The following is a 20,200-nucleotide window of genomic DNA, read 5'->3' as shown; positions in this document are numbered from 1 at the left end:
TTTTTATTGGGGACAAGGTACAGTGAGGCGCATGAGCATGTCCCCTTCCTAGGATGGGGGGGGGGGGGGTGCAACTTGAAGAGAGGCATTTACACATCAAGCACATACCAAGAAAAAAGTATGTCTTTATATTCTTCCTGTACTGACTGAGAGTTTTGTTTTGTGAATTCATTTCATAGGATATTAAATCAGAATAATTGAGGCTGGGATCTCAAAAGCAAATTTTTACAGTCAATGGAGTCATCAGGATCTGAATATCATTGTCATTTAACTGTGGAAGGAGAAAGGTTTGTCTGTTCTGTTTGTGGGAAGATATCTCCAATATTTTTGTTAAACAGAAAGATGTACAAATTCGTGGTTGGATCACCCTTTGGGTGTGTGCTCTGTTCTGGGCCCTGCAGCTGAGGAAGGAGATATTGGCCTGAGAGGGAGCACCGATTTATCCAAATTACACCTTGTCTCCTTGTAAGAACTCTCAGATTAGACCCAATCACCCACTTCATGATGTTAACCTGTAAACTTCATATTTTCAATTACCTGCAAACTTCCCATTAAAAATCCTTTTGGACTCAAATTCCAGTATTTTTGTTTAATAAACCCCCCCCCCCCCCCCCCAAAAAAAAAAGTGAAATATTTCACCCCCAAACAAATTTCTATTGATTGACCTTTTGGGGCTACAAAGGGCTGAATTGAAAGATGAGGTGCTTCCCTGAGCTCCCATTGAGATGCATTGGAACAGTACAGGAGGCTGAGGGCAATGTAGGTATGAGCAGACAATGAAAATGACAGGGCTGCACTGTGAGGGCTGCTTGGCTCTGGAGTTGGGTGTAAACAGACTGATGTGAGACAGGGAGAAGGTGAAGCTGAAACTCAGTTTTAGTTCAGGCCATTCAGAAATTCACATGGTCCCAATGTGAACAACCAGTTTTAAGTGATACCTGCGGAGTATTTGTTAACAGTTTTTAAAGTACTTTTCCTGAGGGCAGTTGAGAGTTAACCACATTGCTGTCGGTCTGGAGTCACATGTTGGCCAGATCAGGTGAGGATGACCGTTTCCTTCCCTACAGGACATGAGTGAACCAGATGGGTTTCTAACAATTGACAATAGATTCATGGTCATCATTCGTCTTTTCATTCTAGATTGTATTGAATTCCGATGCCACCATCAGCCATGTTGGGATTCTATCCCGAATCCTCGGAACATTGCACATGTCACTCATCTGGCAGGAATACCATTAAGCCATTGCCTCCCTTTTTAGCAATGTTTAAAAGAAAGTTCCATCATTCTAATTGTACAATGTGAGATAAAATACTGCAACGTCCATGTGTCAGCCTCTCCAAAAGGTCAATCAATAGAAATTTGTTTGGGGGTGAAATATTTCACTTTTTTTTGGGGGGGGGGGGGGGGGGGTTTATTAAACAAAAAAATGAATCCAAATAAAAATCTTATGCCACGGACATGTAAATTCTGAAGCCGGGGGGGATTACAGAGACAGGGAGGGTTGTGGGGCCAGAGGGGGATTGTTGTCCAAACATCACTGTGGTGTACATGGACTGCAGCATTTCAGGGAGGCGGTTAACCACCACTTTCTCCAAGACAAGTAAAGATGGCCAATAAATACTGGTCTGGGCAGCAAAGGCAACCCCCAGTGAATAAAACCAAGCAGTGACCTCTCTGAGCTGACTTGCTGTGAAGTTAAAAACCTCTCTGGAAATGGAGTGGGCAGAGAAGAGAAACAGTGACATTTCACAGCTGCCCTCAGAGAAACCTCACCCTTGGAAGTATTCAGAGCCGGGATCAGCTCAGTGAGTTTCAGTCTCTTCAAATATCAATCTTAGTCGGTTTTATTTTATTAAATCTACAATAGTGAGTAAGGTGAGGATTTCTTTTTAATGTCTTACGGTCTCTTGATTAAATGTTTAAGATATGAACCGTAAGCATTAAATTATTCTCAGGCAGTATTTTTCGAGCAGTAAGACTGTGCCTTTGTCTTGGTCTGTAGATTGTTAAGGCGGAGAGATGGCCTGTTTTAGAGTGGCATGCTGTTCCTGTCGGATGTGGGAGATTAGGGAGAGTTTCAATGATCTTGATGATTATGTCTGCAGCAAGTGTGATTGCAAATCCTATTGGAACGCATGGATTGGTGGAGGAGTGATTAAAGGCAGTGAGGAATTGACAGGAGCTGGGGGTATGATAGTTGGCAGTCTCAGGAATGCAGGATACTGCAGATACAGTCAGGTAGATGGGTTACCTCCAGGAAAGCTAGGAGTGGTAGGTCGGTACTGCAGGAGTCTCCTGTGGCTATCCCCATCTCAGACAAGTATACTGTTTTGGAAAATGTAGGTGGTAATAGACTTTCAGGGGAATGTAGCACTGACAGCCAAGTTACTGGTACTGAGACTGGCTTCTAACATAATGTGAGGTATACCGAGTTCCACATGATCGATAGTGATAGGGGACTCTCTAGTCAGGGGCACAGTCTGCTGTTTCTGCAGCTGACAGTGAGAGATCAGAATGGGGTGGTGCCACCCTGGTGCCAGTGTCAAGGATTCAAAGTTTGTGCGAAGATTTGTAGCTCGGGTGCTCATTGTTGTGGTTCTGTTCGCCGAGCTGGAAGTTTTTGTTGCAAACGTTTCGTCCCCTGGCTAGGCGACATCATCAGTGCTTGGGAGCCTCCTGCGAAGCGCTTCTTTGATGTTTCCTCCGGTGTTGATAGTGGTCTGTCCCTGCCGCTTCTGGTTGTCAGTTTCAGCTGTCCGCTGTAGTGGTTGGTATATTGGGTCCAGGTCGATGTGTTTGTTGATGGAGTTTGTGGATGAATGCCATGCCTCTAGGAATTCCCTGGCTGTATTTTGCAAAATACCATGCAAGGACTGCACTAATCACTATATAGGACAAACAGGAAGACAGCTAACAATCCGCATACATGAACATCAACTAGCCACGAAACGACACGACCAGCTATCCTTAGTAGCCACACACACAGACAACAAGCAACATGAATTCGACTGGGACAACACTACTATCATAGGGCAAGCCAGACAGAGAACAGCCAGGGAATTCCTAGAGGCATGGCATTCATCCACAAACTCCATCAACAAACACATCGACCTGGACCCAATATACCAACCACTACAGCGGACAGCTGAAACTGACAACCGGAAGCGGCAGGGACAGACCACTATAAACACCAGAGGAAACATCAAAGAAGCGCTTCGCAGGAGGCTCCCAAGCACTGATGATGTCGCCTAGCCAGGGGACGAAACGTTTGCAACAAAAACTTCCAGCTCGGCGAACAGAACCACAACAGTGTCAAGGATGTCTCAGAGGGAGCAGAATATTCTCAAAAGGGAAATAACCAGTGAGAGGACATTGTACATTGGTACCAATGGCATAGGAATGGGAAAGCATGGGGTCCTGACGAGCAGGGAGATTTGCTAGTACCACTCGGGAGGCATTAAACCAGTGAGGGAGTCGGGGTAATCCTAAAGAGATAGTGAGAAAAGAGGTGAGTCTGAGGCTGGTACTGTTCACCAGTCAGACTGTCAAGGCAGGCAAGAGCAAGTCACAGAATGAGGTGCGACGGACCAGTTGCACTGCATTTATTTCAGTGCAGGAGACCTGACAGGTCAGGCTGGTGGGCTCAGGGTATGGTTTTGAACATGGCACTGGGATATTACAGCAATTACAGAGGCATCACTCAGGGATGGCTAGGACTAGCAGCTTAATGTTCCAGGGTATAGATGCTATAGCAAGGATAGAAAGGGGCCAACAGAGCAGGGAGAGAGGTGTTTTTGATTAGGGATAACATTATGGCTGGGCTTCGGGAGGATATTCCTGGGAGTATACCCAGGCAAGTTATTTGGTTGTTCCTGAGAAATAAGAAAGGGATGACCATCTCACTGGGATTGTATTATAGACTCTCTCCCAATAGTCAGCGGGGAATTGAGACACAATTTTACCAGGAGAGCTCAGTTATCTGTAAGAATAATATGGATGCAATGATAAGGGGTTTTAACTTTACTAACATGGCCTCGGAGTGCTGTAGTGTTAAGGGCTTGGATGGAAAGGTATTTGTTCGGTGTGTACGAGAACATTTCAGATTCAATTTGTAGGATGTACCTATTAGAGAAGGAACAAAACCTGATCTGTTTTCTTTATTCATTCACAGGATGAGGCTGTCACTGAGTCGGCCAGCATTTATTGCTGCTTTTACCCAGAGGGCAGTTAAGAGTCAACCACGTTGCTATAGGTCTGGAGTCCCATGCAGACCAGACCAGGTAAGGATGGCATTTTCCTTCCCTAAAGGTCGTGAGTGAACCACATTGGTTTTTCCAACAATTGACAATGGATTCCTTGTCGTCACTAGATTATTTTTTCCAGATATTTATTGAATTCACATTCCAAAATCTGCCGTGATGGGATTCAAACCCGGGTCCCCAGAACGTTATCTGGGTCTCTGGTTAACTGTCTAGCAATAATTTCACTCCATCATCACCGCCACTTAGGAAATGAGGAGTGACTGAGTTATCAGTGGGGCAGCGCATCAGCACCAAAGATCCCACAGTATTGTGGCTCAGTGGTTAGCACTGCTTCCTCAGCACCAGGGACCTGGGTTTGATTCCAGCCTCAGGCGACTGCCTGTGTTCAAGTTGGCACATTCTCCCCAGTGTCTGTAAGGGTTTCCTTCGGGTGTTCCAGTTTGCTCCCACAGTCCAAAGATGTTAGGTTAGTTGGATGAACCACGTAAAATTTCCCATAGTGTCCAGATGCAGTATATGAGGTTTTGGGATGTGCAGGCAAATCTCTGCCTGATGTGAAAAGATCCTTTTGTGGTCTTGGACAGAGGTCAGAGGGAGGTGTGGCCGCAACGTTTTACATTTCCCATGGTGGCAAGGGAAGGTCAAGGGTGTGGAGCATGGGTTGGTGGGAGGGTGTGGACTGAACATGGGAGGTGCAGAGGGAATGGTCTCTGCGGAACACAGATAGGGTTGGGGAGGGAAATATGTCTCTGGTGGTGGGGTCTGACTTTAGGTAGCAGAAATAACAGAGGTTAATGTGCTGTATCTGGAGATTAGTGGGGTGGAAGGTGAAGACCACAGGGTTATATTCTTTATTGTGGCTGGAGAGGTGGGGTAAAGGCGGAGGTGTGGGAAGTGGAGGGTATGTGTTGGAGGGCATTGTTGATCAAGTCAGAGGAAAATTACGGTCCTTGAAGTAGGCCTTTCTGGGATGTCCTGGAATAGAATCCAAAGAGATTAAACAAATATATCACAGACAAAAGATTAACTGGACCAGAGAATAGGACTCCTTCAAGGTCAACAAGGCTGTCTATGGAACCACAGGGAGTGCGAAAGATATGCAAATATTTCACTTCATTTTTACTGGAGAAGTATATGGAAGCTCAAGAGTTTGGAGAAATAAATAGTGATAACTTGAAAAGTGTCCATGTTACAGAGGAGGTGGTACTGGATGTCTTAAATCGCATCAAGGTGGATAAAGCCCTGGAACCTGATCAGGTGTATCCTGGAACTTTCTGGAAATCTCTCCTGAGGTATTTGTATTGTTGATAGCGACAGGTGAGGTGCCATTATTTTAAAAAGGTGGTAAGGAGAGGCCATGGAACAAGAGAACAGTGAACCTGAAGTCAGTGGCAGGCAAGTTGTTGGAAGGGATTCTGAGGGGCAGGAGATCCATCGATTTGGAAAGGTAAGGAATGATCAGGGAGAGTCAATGTGGCTTTGTACATGCACAATTGTGTCTCACTAACTTGAGTGAGTGTTTTGAAGTGACAAAATTGATTAAGCCAGACGGTGAATGTTGTTTATATGGACATTCAACAAGGTTCCACAAAGCAGACTGGTTAGCAGGGTTAGATAACATGGAATTCAGGGAGAGCAAGCCATTACAAAACTGCCTTGAAGGTAGGAGACAGAGGGTGGTGGAGGGTTGCTTTGCGGACTGGAGGCCTGTGAGCAGCAGTATGCTGCAAGAATGGATACTGGGCCCTTAAATAAATGACTTGGATGTGAATATATGAGGTCTGGTCAGTAGGTTTACAGAAGACACCAAAATTGGAGGTGTAGTGGACAGTGAAGAAGGTTAGTTCAGAATACAACAGGATCTTGATCAGATGGGCCATTGGAGCAAGGAATGGCAGACGGAGTTCAATTTAGATAAATGTGAGCTGTGTATTTTGGAAAGGCAAATCAGGGCAGGACTCATACACTTAATGGTAAAGTCTTGGGGAATGTTGCTGAACAAAGGGACCTTGGAGTGCAGGTTCATAGTTCCTTGAAAGTAAAGTCACAGGTAGGCGGGATAGTGAATGCAGCATTTGGTATGCTCCCCATTATTGGTCAATACATTGAATGCAGCTGTTGTGATGTCATATTGTGGCTGGACAAGGCACTGATTAAGGCCCTTCTGGAATTCTGTTTTCAGTTCCAATCTCCCTGTTCTTGGAATAATGTTGAGAAACTTGAAAGGGTTCAGAAAACATTTGCAAGGATTTTGCCAGGGTTGGACCGTTTGAGCTATTGGGAAAGGCTGAATAGGCTGGGAGTATTTTCTCTGGAGGGTTGGAGACTGAGCGGTGATCTTATAAAATCATGAAGGGCATGGATAAAGTGAGCAGTAAGGGACTTTTCCCCAAGTTCGGTGGGTCCAGAACTAGAGGGTACAGGCTTAAGGTGAGAGGGAAAAGATTTAAAAGGGATCTAAGGGGCATCTTGTTCATGTTGAGGGCATTGCATGTATGGAATGAACTGCCAGAGGAAGGGGTGGAGGCTGGTACAATTGCAGCATTTAAAAGGCATTTGATTGGGTACATGAAGATGAAGGATTTAGAGGGATAATGGGACTCCATTAACGCTCTCCGTTATTGGTCAAAGCATTGAATACAGAAGCTGGGACGCCATATTGTGGCTGGACAGGACGTTGATTAAGCCACTTCTGGAATTCTGTTTTCAGTTTGAATTTCCCTGTTCTGGGAAGGATGTTGTGAAACTTGAAAAGGTTTGGACAAGATTTACAAAAACGTTGCCAGGATTAGAGGATTTGGCCTACAGGGAGAGGCTGAACAGGCTGGGGCTATTTTCTCTGGAGAGTCAAAGACTGAGAGGTGACTTCATGGAAATTTATAAAATCATGAGGGGCATGGATAAGGTGAGCAGCAGGTGTCCTTTTTCCTCAGATTAGGTGGGTCCAAAACTAGAGCATCTGGGTTTAAGTTGAGAGGGCAAACATTTAAAAGGGATCTAAGTGGCAACGTTTTCAAGCTGAGTGTGGTGTGTGTATGGGAGGAGCTACCAGATGAAGTAGTGGACGCTGATAAAATCACAACATTTAAAAGGCTTCCAAATTGGGTACATGAAGAGGAAGGGTTTTGATGGATACAGGCCTATAGATGGTAAATGGGAATCCATTAGTTTAGGATTCCTCGTTGGCATGGACGAATTGGACCGAAGATCTGTTTCTTTGATCTTAATAAATTAAGATGCATTCCTCTCTTTTGCGGAGAGCTAGCTGAAGCACAAATATAAATATCCTTGGAGTTAAGAAGGTGAAGCAGTGATTTCGACCTGGTGCAGATTTGGTTCCAAGGTCTTGAATTTGCAGAGAGAGAGAGAGGGGAATTGTTAACACTGACACAATTTTTAGTAACTACTTTCAAGTAATTAGCAAATAGTACAGGTGAAAATATGACCACTATTTTCCTCAGTAATTTCTGAGCATCTGGAACAGTCTGAATGCCACAGATTCAGCAGGTATTCTGAAACAGAGTTGGAATTTTACTTTTTAAGGAAAGATTTGGGGGGCTGTGGGCACATGGGAGGGGACTTGGGACAGACTTGCAGCATCTCCAAAGAGAGAGAGTACAGCCCCAATGGGCTAATAGCCCCCAGGCCCTGTGCTCTGTGATACTGCCCCATTCACTGTGAATGATGAAGCTCATCTCAGGGCAGAGAGAGGGAGGATCCCACCACTCACCTCTCAATCGTGCCGGCTTAATTAACAGCAGATCCAGACCAATAGGTCCTGAAGCCAATGGGAGTGAATGAGGGGTGTGGCGAGCAAGACAACACATGTTCATGGGCTGGTGCAGTGTCACTGGGTGGGGTTGGGAGAGACAGGGACAAAGGCTGTTGGACCTGAATGACAAGCTCCCGGTAAATTAAAACCAAAAGAACTGCGGAAGATGTAAATCAGAAACAACAACCAGGAGGTTCTGGAAAAACTCAGCAGGTCTGGCAGCATCTGTGATGAAAAATCAGAGTTAAAGTTTCAGACCCAGTGTCCCTTCCTCAGGACAGATGTTACTGAGAAAAAAAGTCAGTTTATGTGCAGAAGTTAGTGTGGGGGCAAGATAAAAGGAGTTAAGGATAGGTGGGGATAGAGTGAGAAGAACTTTGGATAAAGGAGTGGATAACTATCTCGTTGGGGGAGGGTGACTAGCTGTTAATGGAGACTGTTAGTGGCTAACCATAGGTAGTGTGTAATGGCAGGCTGTGAGAACAAGGCCTGGTGTGTGGGGTAGGGGGCTACGACATGAGGCTGTTAACCTATGGTTAGCCGCTAACTGTCTCCATTGTAAGCTGTTGCCCACCTATATCACTCCACGATTGGAGCTGCCGAGGACACAAACCTTTGGAATATCCTCCCTAACTCCCTCTCTCCGCCTTAAAGATGTATCTAAAAATCTTTCTTGTTAATCAACGTTCCCATCATTCTTGAAGCATTTTAGGAGATTTGTCAATGTGAAAGGCTCCATACAATGCAGGTAGTTGTTGTTATTGTCTGACATCAGGAGAAACCGGGATGAGCCCTCTCTCTCTGACACCTGATGAACAACAGCAAAAGCAGGAAGCAGCCCACAATGGGCCTCGGATTATTGATGTCAGCGCAGGACCAATAAGAGTGGGGGAACGGGGGCTAGAGGTGCTAGTTGGTCCTTTAACCAATCGGAGTGAATGAGGGGCGGGGCAAAACTTAACCACGTGATAAACTTCACTGACAGCACAGTGTTGTTGTGACCAAGGCATTGGAAATGTGTGAAGGTGAAGGGCAGGGGAAAGGAAAGATATAATGACCAGGAAGAGAAGGAAATTTTCAAGGTATGGAATGAGAGGTTTTACAGAACTTAGTGCACATTGTAAAACACAAATTTGAAAATCCAAATTCTGCACCATTTTCCCTCCCTATAATGCATTTTGCACTCTCTGAAATATCAACTGTGTGTTTCTCTCTCCACAGATACCAGTGATCAATGCCAAAACCCCATTGCCTGTGGAGAAGGTGATGTTTGACTTCCTGTACAGCTGCAATTTGTGTGGTGAAGGTGCTCAGTGGTTGAGTAAGAGCTGTTATAGATTATTCACTCAGCAACATTGAAGAGTTGACAATGTATATGCAAATCAACAACAATTTTTTTTTCATGTTTATAATTCCACAGAAATACTATTGAGAACATCTGACATAAGGCCACAGATGGGGATATTAGATCAGGTGATCAAAAGAATTGCCAAATAAACAGGTTTTCAGGAATACCTTAAAGGAGGAAAGCAGCTCTGAGAGGGTTCAGGTGGGAATTCCCGACCGTGTTGCCTTGGCAACAGTAGAAACAGCCAGACAGGTGAAGAAATGAATAAACACATCATTGGGAGTCTGAAAGAAAATGAGTTGTCGGGGTCTCACGGGTTGTGTGGTGCAGGGAGACACGGATGTTCACAGCCAGGAATTACATTGAGGGTGAGAATTTTGAATTGTTGCTTGTTAATAGGAGCCTTTTGATGGAACAAGAAGTTTTGGTACAAGTGAGCACTTAGGCAGTAGGGTTTTAGATACTCTTGAGATTGAATGTGGGAGGCTGGCCAGGAGTGTGTTTGGATAATGAAGTCTGGAGATAACACCGGGATGGACGAGTATTTCAGTAAATGAGCTGAGACTAGGGTGGAGTTGGGTGATGTCACTAATGTAGAAATAGTGCTTTTGGATTGGGCTGCTCCTCCTCCTCATCACTCCCCCTCACCAAATCACAGATATTGTTCCTTGTTCTATCTCTGGATCAGTGGTGCTGGAAGAGCACAGCAATTCAGGCAGCATCCGACGAGCAGCAAAATCGACATTTCGGGCAAAAGCCCTTCATCAGCCCTTCCTGATGAAGGGCTTTTGCCCGAAACATCGATTTTGCTGCTCGTCGGATGCTGCCTGAATTGCTGTGCTCTTCCATCACCACTGATCCAGAATCTGGTTTCCAGGATCTGCAGTCATTGTTTTTACTTTGTTCTATCTGTCTGTTTTTTTCTGGTTATGTCCTTCTCTCCCATTCTGCTACAAACTAATATTTGACCCCACCATTGTTGGAAAAACCTGCTCCATCCCAACTCTCCCTTTCCTTTCTGAATTCTTTGTATTTGGTGTCCTTTAAGGATCTCTCCTCGGTCCCTCCTGTTTCTCACCTACACTGCCAGGAGGTGACATCGTCCAAAAGCGCTGTGTTAGGTTTCACATGTACACTGGCAATGCCCAGCTCTCCCTCCCCATCATCCCTCTCCATTACTCAGTTATCAAACTGCTCATCACACTCCAATTACGCAATTGGCTGCAATTTCCTGCAACAGAACGTTGCAATGGTTAAACCCATTGCCTTCAATTGCTATTACAAATTACTTTCCCTTACTGCTGAGCCCTTCCCTCTCCCTGGGAACTGTCTGAGGCAGAACGACATCTTGACAATATTGCTCTCATATCTGACCCCAAGGTGACCTTCTGATCAGACATCTACACAATTACAAACACCAGGAATTCCAATCTCTTAAAATGTTGCTTGTCTCCACCTCACCCTAGTTCCATTGCTACTGAAACCCCTGACCCGTGTCGGTGTTGCCTTAAACTTGACGAATCCAAACCAGAACCCGTGATTCCGCGACTATTCCAGATTCTGGTTCCAGACTCCCTCATGATGGGAAACATCCTCTCAGTATTTACCCTGTCAAACTCCTTAAGAATCCTACATGTTACAATGAGATCCCATCTCATTCTTCCCAAATCCAGTGAGTAGAGTCCCAACTTCTTCAGCCTTTTCTTAAAAGATAATCCCTGCAAACCAGGGTTCACCCCAGTCAATTTTCTGTGAAATGCCTCTGATGAAATGATGTATTTCCTTAAATAAAGGGACCAAAACTTCTGTCAGTACTCCAGATGTGGTCTCACTCGCCCTTTATAAAGTTCTTCTCAGGTATATACTCCAAACAACTCCCTTTAAACTTGCACAGATATTAGAAATGCTCAGCAAGTCATGCAGCATCTGTGAAGAAAAATCAGTTAAAGTTTCGGATCTGGTCACCCTTCCTCAGATACGTTAACTCTAATTTCTTTTCGCAGATGCTGCTAGACCTGCTGAGCTTTTCCAGAAACTTCTGTTTCTCTTCCTGGTTTACAGCATCTTCAGTTGGTTCGGTTTTCATATCCTTTAAACTTGCCATCTCTTTTCTACAATTTGTCATTTCCACCTTGGAAAAAAGATTCACAGTTGTTTGGATTCCCCTACTCTGGGGGGAAAAAAACAATGACTAGACACCCTATCATTGCTCCTCATAATTTTATAAAGTTCAATAAAGCCACCACTGCAGGGAAATAGCCTCAGCCTATTCAGCCTCTCTCTATGGTTCAAATGTTCCAATACTGGCAACACCCTAGTAAAACTTTTCTGAACTCTTGCAAGTTTCCCAACATCTTTCCTATAGCAGGGAGACTGGAATTGAAAGCAGTCTGGGGATTTCAAAAGTGACTGAGCCAATAAACTGTGCAACCGAAAGATGATCTCCCAACTCCTATCCTCAATGCACTGCCCAAAAACAGCTAGCATACCGCACACTACCTTCATTGACCTGTCTACCTTCAACCCCACTTTCCAGGAACTATCAACCCACACTGCACGGTCTGTTTGTCTGTCAACACTTCCCAGGAACTTGTCATTAAGAAGTTGAGTCCTATTCTGGTAACATCTTTCTGAAATCAGGGAGACCACAATTGAATGCAATATTCTAAAACTGGCCTCACCAATGCCCTACTCAGCCACAACGTGACCTCCTAACCCCTATACTCAGTGACAGAATCCCTACAGTGTGAAAGCAGGCCTTTCGGCCCATGAGACCATACCAACCATCGGAACAGCATTCCACCCTAACTCTGTAACTGCCATTACCCAAAGCTAATCCAGCTAACCTGCATGTCTTTGGATTTGTGGGGGGAAATTAAGAGCACCCAGAGGAAGCCCACGCAGACACACAAGGAGAATGTGCAAACACCACACACAGTGGAATTGAACCAGAGTCCATTTATTGATCAGCACATTCCATTCAATGTTAGTGTCCCAAATGCCACGTTCAGCACCTGATCTCCCTGAAACTCTACTTTCCAAGAACTATGCAGTTGTTCTGAGCCCTTCAGAGAGAATTGGTGAGGAGGAGAAAACTGGAACAGAGTTGAGTTTTAGATCTATAAAATAACTCTCCATCTACCCCCTGTGTTCCCCCTGTCTCCCCCCACTCTGTCTGCTCCCCCCCCCCCCCCCAGTCTCCCCCCACTGTGTCTGTCCCCCCCCTCCCTCTGTCGGCCTGTTTTACCCCCCTCCCTCTGTCGGCCTGTTGTCCCCCCCTGTTGGCCTGTCCCCACCGGCCTGTTTTCTCCCCCCCCCCCGCCCCATTGGCCTGTTCCCCTCCCCCCTCTGTCAGCCTGTTCCCCCTGCCCCCTCCCCCACCCCCCCATCTCTTCCCCCCCTTTGTTGGTCGCCTCCCCTCCCCCCCCCCCCCCCCACCCCCCCCAGGTCTGTTCCCCCTTTCTGTCAGTCGCACCCCCCCTCTGTTCCCCTCCTCTCTAATCCCACTTTCTGTCCCCACCCATCTCTGTGCCACCCCTCTCTATCCCCCCTCTCTTTCCCCACACATTTCTGTCCCACCCCTCTCGATCCACCCACACCCTGTCTGCCTACCCTCTCTCCCAGTCCCCTAGTTCTGTATTCCCCCATTGCAGGGCAAATGTCTATTTACCCTATCCATGCCCAGCCTGATTTTTAAAATCTCTTTCAGGTCACCATTCAGCCTCTGACGCTCCAGGGAAAACAGCCTATCCAACCCTGGCAACATGCTATAATTCTTTTCTGATCTCTTTAAAGTTTAAGAACATCCATCTGACAGGAAGGAGAACAGAATTCTATGGAAAATTGATTTGGCAACTTTTGCAATGTCCTGTACAGCCGCAATATGACCTCCCAACCCCTATACTCAATGCTCTGACCAGTAAAGACAAGCAGACCAACTGCCGCCTTCACTATCCTATCTACTTGCTACTCTACTGTCAAGGAACTATGAACCTGCACTCCAAGGACTCTTTGTTTAGCAGCCCAGGAACTTACTATTAACTGTATTAGTCCTGCTAAAGTTTGCTTTTCCAAAATGCAGCAGCTTGCATTTTTCTAAACTGAACTCCTCAGTCCATTCACCCATCTGATCCAGATCCTCTTGTACTCTGAGGTAATCTTTTTCACTGTCTACTATACCTCCCATTTTGGTGTCATCTGCAGACTTACTTACAATACCTCTTATGTTCACATCCAAATCATGGATATAAATGGCGAAAAGTAGTGGATCCAGCACCGATCCTTGTGACACTCCACTGGTCACAGGCCTCCAGCTTGAAAAGCACCCTCTGCCTTCTACCTTCGGGCCAGTTTTATACTCCATGCGATCTAACCTTGCTGACCAGTCTCCCATGAGGAACCTTGTCGAACACATTACTGAAGTCCATGTAGATCATGTCCATGTTCTGACCTCAGCAATCCTCTTTGTTACTTCTTCAAAAAAACTGAATCAAATTCATGAGATATGATTTCCCATGCACAAAGCTGTTATTAGTATCCAGGATTTAACTCTGTACATTGGGGTCTGCGTTGCCCAGTGTTAATATTCTGGATGAAGTTGAAGTACGCCAGCATTTTGTCAGTGAGTCTGTATTGAGTCTTGTTAATGTCACCAACACAGGTGAGTTCCTTTTGAAAGGTCGTCCCTGTATCCCTTGCCCACCAGGAAATAATGTAAGTGTCATTACCTCTGGCCTAGGAGGATCAGGCTCAGAGTTGAGTAACAGCATCTTTGAAGAGGCTGATTAGTAAACCTGCCCAAGCCACCAGGCCATGCTGTCTCCCAGCTGTCCCTGCCTGAGCCTCCAAACAGAACCTTCCTGTAGTTTCTCTCCTGTCAGACTCTCCCATTGCTCAGTTTGTCCAGGGTCCCCTCCTGCTGCTGCACTGCTCCTGTCCCTCACTGACCTGTCCATCCCCCGTGTCCTCCATTCATTGTTAACAATCCCATTGTCCCTGTACTCCAGACCCACCCCCTCCCATCGATAGAGACGGCTCAGTGGTTAGCACTGCTACCTCATAGCACTAGGTACCCGGGTTCGATTCCAGCCAAGGCGACTGTCTGTGTGGAGTTTGCGCATTCTCCCCGTGTCTGAGCGGGTTTCCTTCGGGTGCTCCGGTTTCCTCCCACAATCTAAAAATGTACAGGGCAGGTGAATTGGCCATTCTAAATTGCCCATAGTATTAGTTACATTAGTTAGGGGGAATGGGTTGGTATGGACTTGTTTGGCCGAAGGGCCTGTTTCCATACTGTAGGGATTCTGATATATTGCGCAGCAGCTGCTGTCAATCACCCGGACTCCTGTATGATCGGGAGCACATGCTGTAGGAGGGGAGACCAGTGCATGGGTGCAGTGCTGGCAACTGTGGGAGTATGCGCAGTCTAGGTCAGTGCCTGGGAAGGAGGCTGTGGGTGTGAGGGATTAATCTATCATTAGCAGCTTCATCCCTCTGGGAGCAGGACCCAGAGGAATGACCCCTTTCTTGCTACCCTGACATGTGATCAGACTATCAGTGGTGCAGCGTTTTGCAGAAAGTTATCAGAACTCTTTTGTGAAGATTCAGGGTTGTTATGGAAAGGGACAAGGATGGGCCTGCAATTAGAATTCTAATTTGGCTCATTTTTATAAGATGGGTCTTGGCCAGAGTGTGCAGGAAGCAGTGTATGCGGGATGGTTCTCATCAGGAGCTAGGAAACTGAATTCGAAGAGAGAGTGTGTGAGAACTGGGTGTGGAGGAAAGGAGTGGGGGGATTGGTTTGGATTTCAGTTCACAGAAGAGAGAAATTGTGAGACTGAGGTTTAAAGCTTTGGGGGAACAAGGAAACTACAGTTTAATACTACAATTGTCTTATGAATTTCCATCCTGTATTAACAGTGGTAACTTGTGTGCTCTGTTGTATGGTACTGAAAGGGTGGATTTGCGGATGAGAAATTCAAATTGAACCTCATGTTCAGATCTGATAGTTACTTGATCCGTGCCGATCTGAATATCATTGGCCTTTTCATCTGGAAGGAAAGTGTGCATTCTGTCCGTGGGCGAATATTTCAAATCTCCATGTGACTGCAAAAGTACTGAGACACAGCCAAGTCCATGTCAGCATAGTGTGTGGAGAGAGATTTCATTTTGTTTTTGAAAGTCTGAAAAATCATGGCACATTTCCCAGGAACAATTAAGCCACAACTTTGCTTTGTAGAAGGACAAGTCTTTAATTAACCATGCAACCAGAAAGACACAAGGATACCTGCACCATGCGAAACACTATGAAAATGGGATTGTTGTAAAGGAGTTCATTCTCGATCATGTATTGTTATCCATTGGCATTGTCATGTCGGTTCCAGCGCCGTGGGGAAATACTGGAAATTTGATGAACGGAATGTAGGTTTCAGTTATTAAACTGTAAAAAGTGCAGAACAATTTACAAGGATGTTGCCAGGGCTCAGGGGTCTGAGTTATAGGGAGAGGTTGGACAAGTGAGGATTTTATGTTTAGAGCAGAGGAAACGGAGGGGGTACTTTTCTAGAAGTGTCTAAGACCATGAGAGGCATGGATAAGGTGAATGCACTCAACCTTTATCCCAGGAACTCAAGGATTGGACGGCTTTATTGGATCAGTTTAAGGTTAGAGGAGAAAGAATAAAAGGGAAGCTGAGGGGCAATTGTTTTACACAAAGGGTGGTATCTATGTGGAATGAGCTGCCAGTGGAAGTGGTTCAGGCAGGAAGACTCACAACAGGTAAAAGACATTTGGACAAATACATGGATAGGAAAGGGTCAGAAGCAAATGGGCCAAGTGCAGGGAAATGGGGTTAGCTTGGATGGATATTCTGGTCGGCATGGGCCAATTTGGGCTAAAAGGCCTGTCTCTGCTGTCGGATTCTATGAATCTAAGTGCATTTGCTATTTCTCCCACTATGTTGGTATCCTGGGATGTATTCCATCAGGGCAATGAGACTTGTGTTCCTTTAGCTCCATTAGCTTGCCCAACTCTAACTCTTTCACGATAATGGTTATTATCTAGGTCGTCACCTTCCTCAGTCTCCTTATCAATTACGGCCATGCACTTCGTATCCTCCACTGTGAAGACTGACTGCTGTGTACTCATATTCCTGAACTCTGCTGGATAGGAATAACTCGGCACAGAACTCTGAGAGGTCTTCTTTGAGTCTTTATTGATGAGACATGGCAGTTACTTGGATAGTGTGCATGCAAAACACCTCCAGGCAGCATCAGGTAACTCCCCACCTGTCCGATGTAAAGCTCCCATTCTTATAGCTTTGTGGTTTGTGACTTTGAATAGAGACTGTCTCTCAGTATTATCTCCATGGCAACGGCAGTTAGAAAGTCTAGTTCAGTTCAGCACTTTGTGGTTAAATCGCACACCCCTCCCCCACGCCCCCATGGCTCCCTCAAGTATCTGACAGGCGCTTCAGTTTCAGTGGGGTATCTATCAGGATTCTGATGTGGAGGAGCCGGTGGTGGGGTGGACAAATTTAAAAACCACAACACCAGGTTATAGTCCAACAGGATTATTTGGAAGTACAAGCTTTTGGAGTGTGCTGTGATTTTTAATTTGATCAGGATTATCTCTATGGTAACAGTTAAGTGCTTCAACAATTACAGAGATCATATGTTCCCCACACAATAGGTTCCCCTCTAGCAGTGTAAACTGCTATTCTGGCCCTGGGGACAGCTACTTATCACTTTTCTCCCCCAATCCCATCTAGCTTTCTGTTGATCTTTAAAGTTTTTCTAATCTCCTTGGTCTTCGGCAATTTGTATGCATTCTATTTCAGTTTGATAGACTCTCTTATTTCCTAAGCCACCCATGGCAGATTATTCCTTTTCCTACAGTCCTTCCTTTTCCCTGATATATACTTTTGCTAAACACTTCAAAAAATTGCTTTGATATTCCCCACTGTCCGTCAACGTTCCCACCATAAAGTCTTTGTTTCCAGTCTACATTAGCCAACTTCTGCCTCATCCTATTGTAGTCTGCTTTTGTTTAAGCACTGGATCTTGGGAGTGGATCTAATCTTCCAGCTTTCCATCTCTGTTCTAAGTTCAACCAGACTTATCGGAAGTCTTTTATCAGATTACGAGGGGAGGCGATGGTTCTTGGGTGTTTTGGTTTTCATTGTCAGTGATCTTGGCTTTGTAATAAAGTACAGGATAGATATTCACAACAGCGTACTCTGGACGCTGCGAATGTACGACACAATCTTAAACCATAAATCACTGTCTCCCCTCAGTTTAAAATTGCAAAATCATTATCTCCTGCACACTTCCTCACTATCTAAGCTTGGAATGCTAATCCACCTGCCTATCCTGCATTTTCCGAAAATCTCCTTTGGTGAAGGTGGTGATTTTTGGATTCCGCTTTCCAGTTATTACCGTAAGAAGATAAGCACTGGAGAACCAGCACCACCTTTTAATACAGTAATGATTGAGCTCACGTCGGTCTCAGCTGGATTTTCCCGCCTGCTCTCTCTCACCCTTCATCTCATTGCAAATTAAACATCTGTATCTCTTCATTAAATTTGCTCATTGTCCTGGCTTCCACTGCATTTTGAATAGGAAATTCCACAGATTCAGAACACATTGAGATAGGTGCATTCTTCATGAGAATAGAATAGAGTCCCTATAGTGCAGAAACAGGGTATTCATCCATCGATTCCACGCCAACCCTATGATGAGCATCCCATTCAGACACTCCCATTCCCTGTAACCCTGCATTTCCCATTGCTAATTACCTAACCGGCTCATGCATGGACCCTGTGGGCAATTTGGCATGACCAATCCACCTAACCTGCACATCTTTGGACTGTGGGAGGAAACTGGAGCACCGAACAAAACCATGCAGACATTGGGAGAATGTGTAAACTCCACACAGTTGCCTAATGCTGGAATCAAACCCAGGTCCCTGATGCTGTGAGGCAGCAGTGCTAGCCACTGAGTCATCTCTGCTTAAAATCTGCTGCCCATTATTAACCTCCCCACCCCGAAATTGGCTGAATGTATATTCCTTACGTCGGAAATCGGGGTGTCTAAGTGGATGTCTCAGTAAATCCCAGTGACAGCCCACATGTCCTGTGTGTCTGAATAGATATCCTATACACAACACCCTCCAGCCCACACTTTCTTTCACTTTCCAGGGACAGGTCTCCAGAGGCTTCATGGGGACTACAACTCCCACAGTCTCTGAGTGTGTGGGGAAACCCAGCACTGTACATGTACAGAATGTCGGCAGGATTTGGAGCATGTTCTCTGGGGTAACTAGCGGAAAGCATTTCACACTCTGGCTGGAGAAGGAATGCATCTGCTTATAGTATTGATCTGTTGGGGGAGTCAAAGTGTCACCACACCCACATGGGACCAAGTTCCATCCCCAACTTGTCATAACACTGGAATCGACCAATGAGAAACAAAGAAGGATCTGACCCATTCTCCCAGACTGAAGGTTCCTCTTCTGTCCAGGATCTGCCACCTCCCTTTCTGTTTCCTTTTGTTTCATTCTGCTGTTACATTATTGACTTGCAGCAACTGAAGGGAAAGGAAGTGAACCCAGAAAGGGTGCAGAGTCTGACCAGGACGGGAAGTGGTGGCATGGATCGGTTTATCAGTAACTCCATGAGAATGGGGAGGGTGTACATTAGGGGATAGCAGAGGCAGGATGGTGGGAGAGAGTAAGTGGGCTGGAGGGGAACAGCTTCGGGGGAAGAAAGGGGAAAAAGATATTCCAGAGAAACTAGAATTGTCTGCTCTGAATTTCTAATCTGGACATATTCCTTTATACAGGGTGCTAGATGGTGAAGATTTGCAGACTGAAATCTCAAAATCATGTGCAGATTGTGATAAAGTTAACGAGCATTTGAAGAACCATAGATGGAGAATCACTCGGCCAAAATCCTGCAACACTCTCCCCACAGCATTGTCGGTCTATCTGCACCAAATGGACTGTGAATGGTTCAAGACAGCAGCTCACTACCATCTTCTGAAGGGTAACTAGAGATGGGGAATAAATGCTGGCTGAGCCAGTGATGCCCATATCCTGGAAATGGTTTCTATCTCTAGTTGCTGAAATCCAGTTGATGTTACTGCAGGATGATGAGGGATGCTGAGTGCATCCTCCAGGAGGCAGCACCATCACATTATCCCCACCTACACCCACACAGTAACACCGCAACACCACTGGAACAAAAGGCAGTGAAACCAAAGGAGGACTTAGAAATAGTTCTTCGAGGTAAAGTCATGAAAGGGGATTGGAACACAGCAGGAACAGGAGACTGAGCTGGATGGTCAGCTGTTTCCCATTGAATGGTGGAGCAGGATTGAAAGGTCGAATGGTCTCCTCCTGCTGCTATCTACCAGGTATGTATATAGTCATGGAGCCCAGATAGGAAGAAGTGGGCAGGGATTCTCCAGGAGATTGCACTTCCACATCTTTTTTCAGTGAGGGACGGTTTGATGGATTTTATTTAAATTTATCTTTAACACAAGGTCTGTAAATTTTGGTTTATAATGTTGTAAAAGTTTTTTGCACAGCAAATAAAATTAAAGAAAATAAATTAAACTGTCTGAATATAACAGTTTTAAAACTTTCAACCTCTGTAAAACAAAATCCTGTCTATTCCCGGACCCCATCACTTTCCAGCTACTCAAACTCCGGGAAAATATTCCCTCCCTGTCTGAACCTTTGGTTTGATTTAACTGCTTTTCAGTTCTCGTTCTGTGACCTGTGAAGCGTTCTTTTTCCCTATTTCTCCAACCCAGAACTGT

At 45.4% G+C, this 20,200-nt stretch overlaps 1 long non-coding RNA gene across 3 annotated transcripts in view; it reads left to right on the top strand.

Moving 5' to 3' along the window:
• Positions 1-19,988, top strand: part of LOC148141173 (uncharacterized) — a 37,976-nt gene extending 17,988 nt beyond the window's left edge. For all 3 annotated transcript variants that reach the window (XR_015752802.1, XR_015752801.1, XR_015752800.1), the window contains 3 exons: positions 4,173-4,281; positions 9,257-9,356; positions 19,220-19,988. This is a non-coding gene — a long non-coding RNA (uncharacterized LOC148141173). The remainder of the gene's footprint in view (positions 1-4,172; positions 4,282-9,256; positions 9,357-19,219) is intronic.
• The last annotated feature ends 212 nt before the right edge of the window (positions 19,989-20,200 follow it).

Source organism: Chiloscyllium plagiosum, unplaced genomic scaffold (assembly GCF_037043375.1).
Source record: "Chiloscyllium plagiosum isolate Xiang-an unplaced genomic scaffold, Cpla_swu_hap1 HiC_scaffold_34, whole genome shotgun sequence".
Taxonomy (NCBI): domain Eukaryota; kingdom Metazoa; phylum Chordata; class Chondrichthyes; order Orectolobiformes; family Hemiscylliidae; genus Chiloscyllium; species Chiloscyllium plagiosum.
This window is presented reverse-complemented; position numbering and strand designations above follow the sequence as displayed.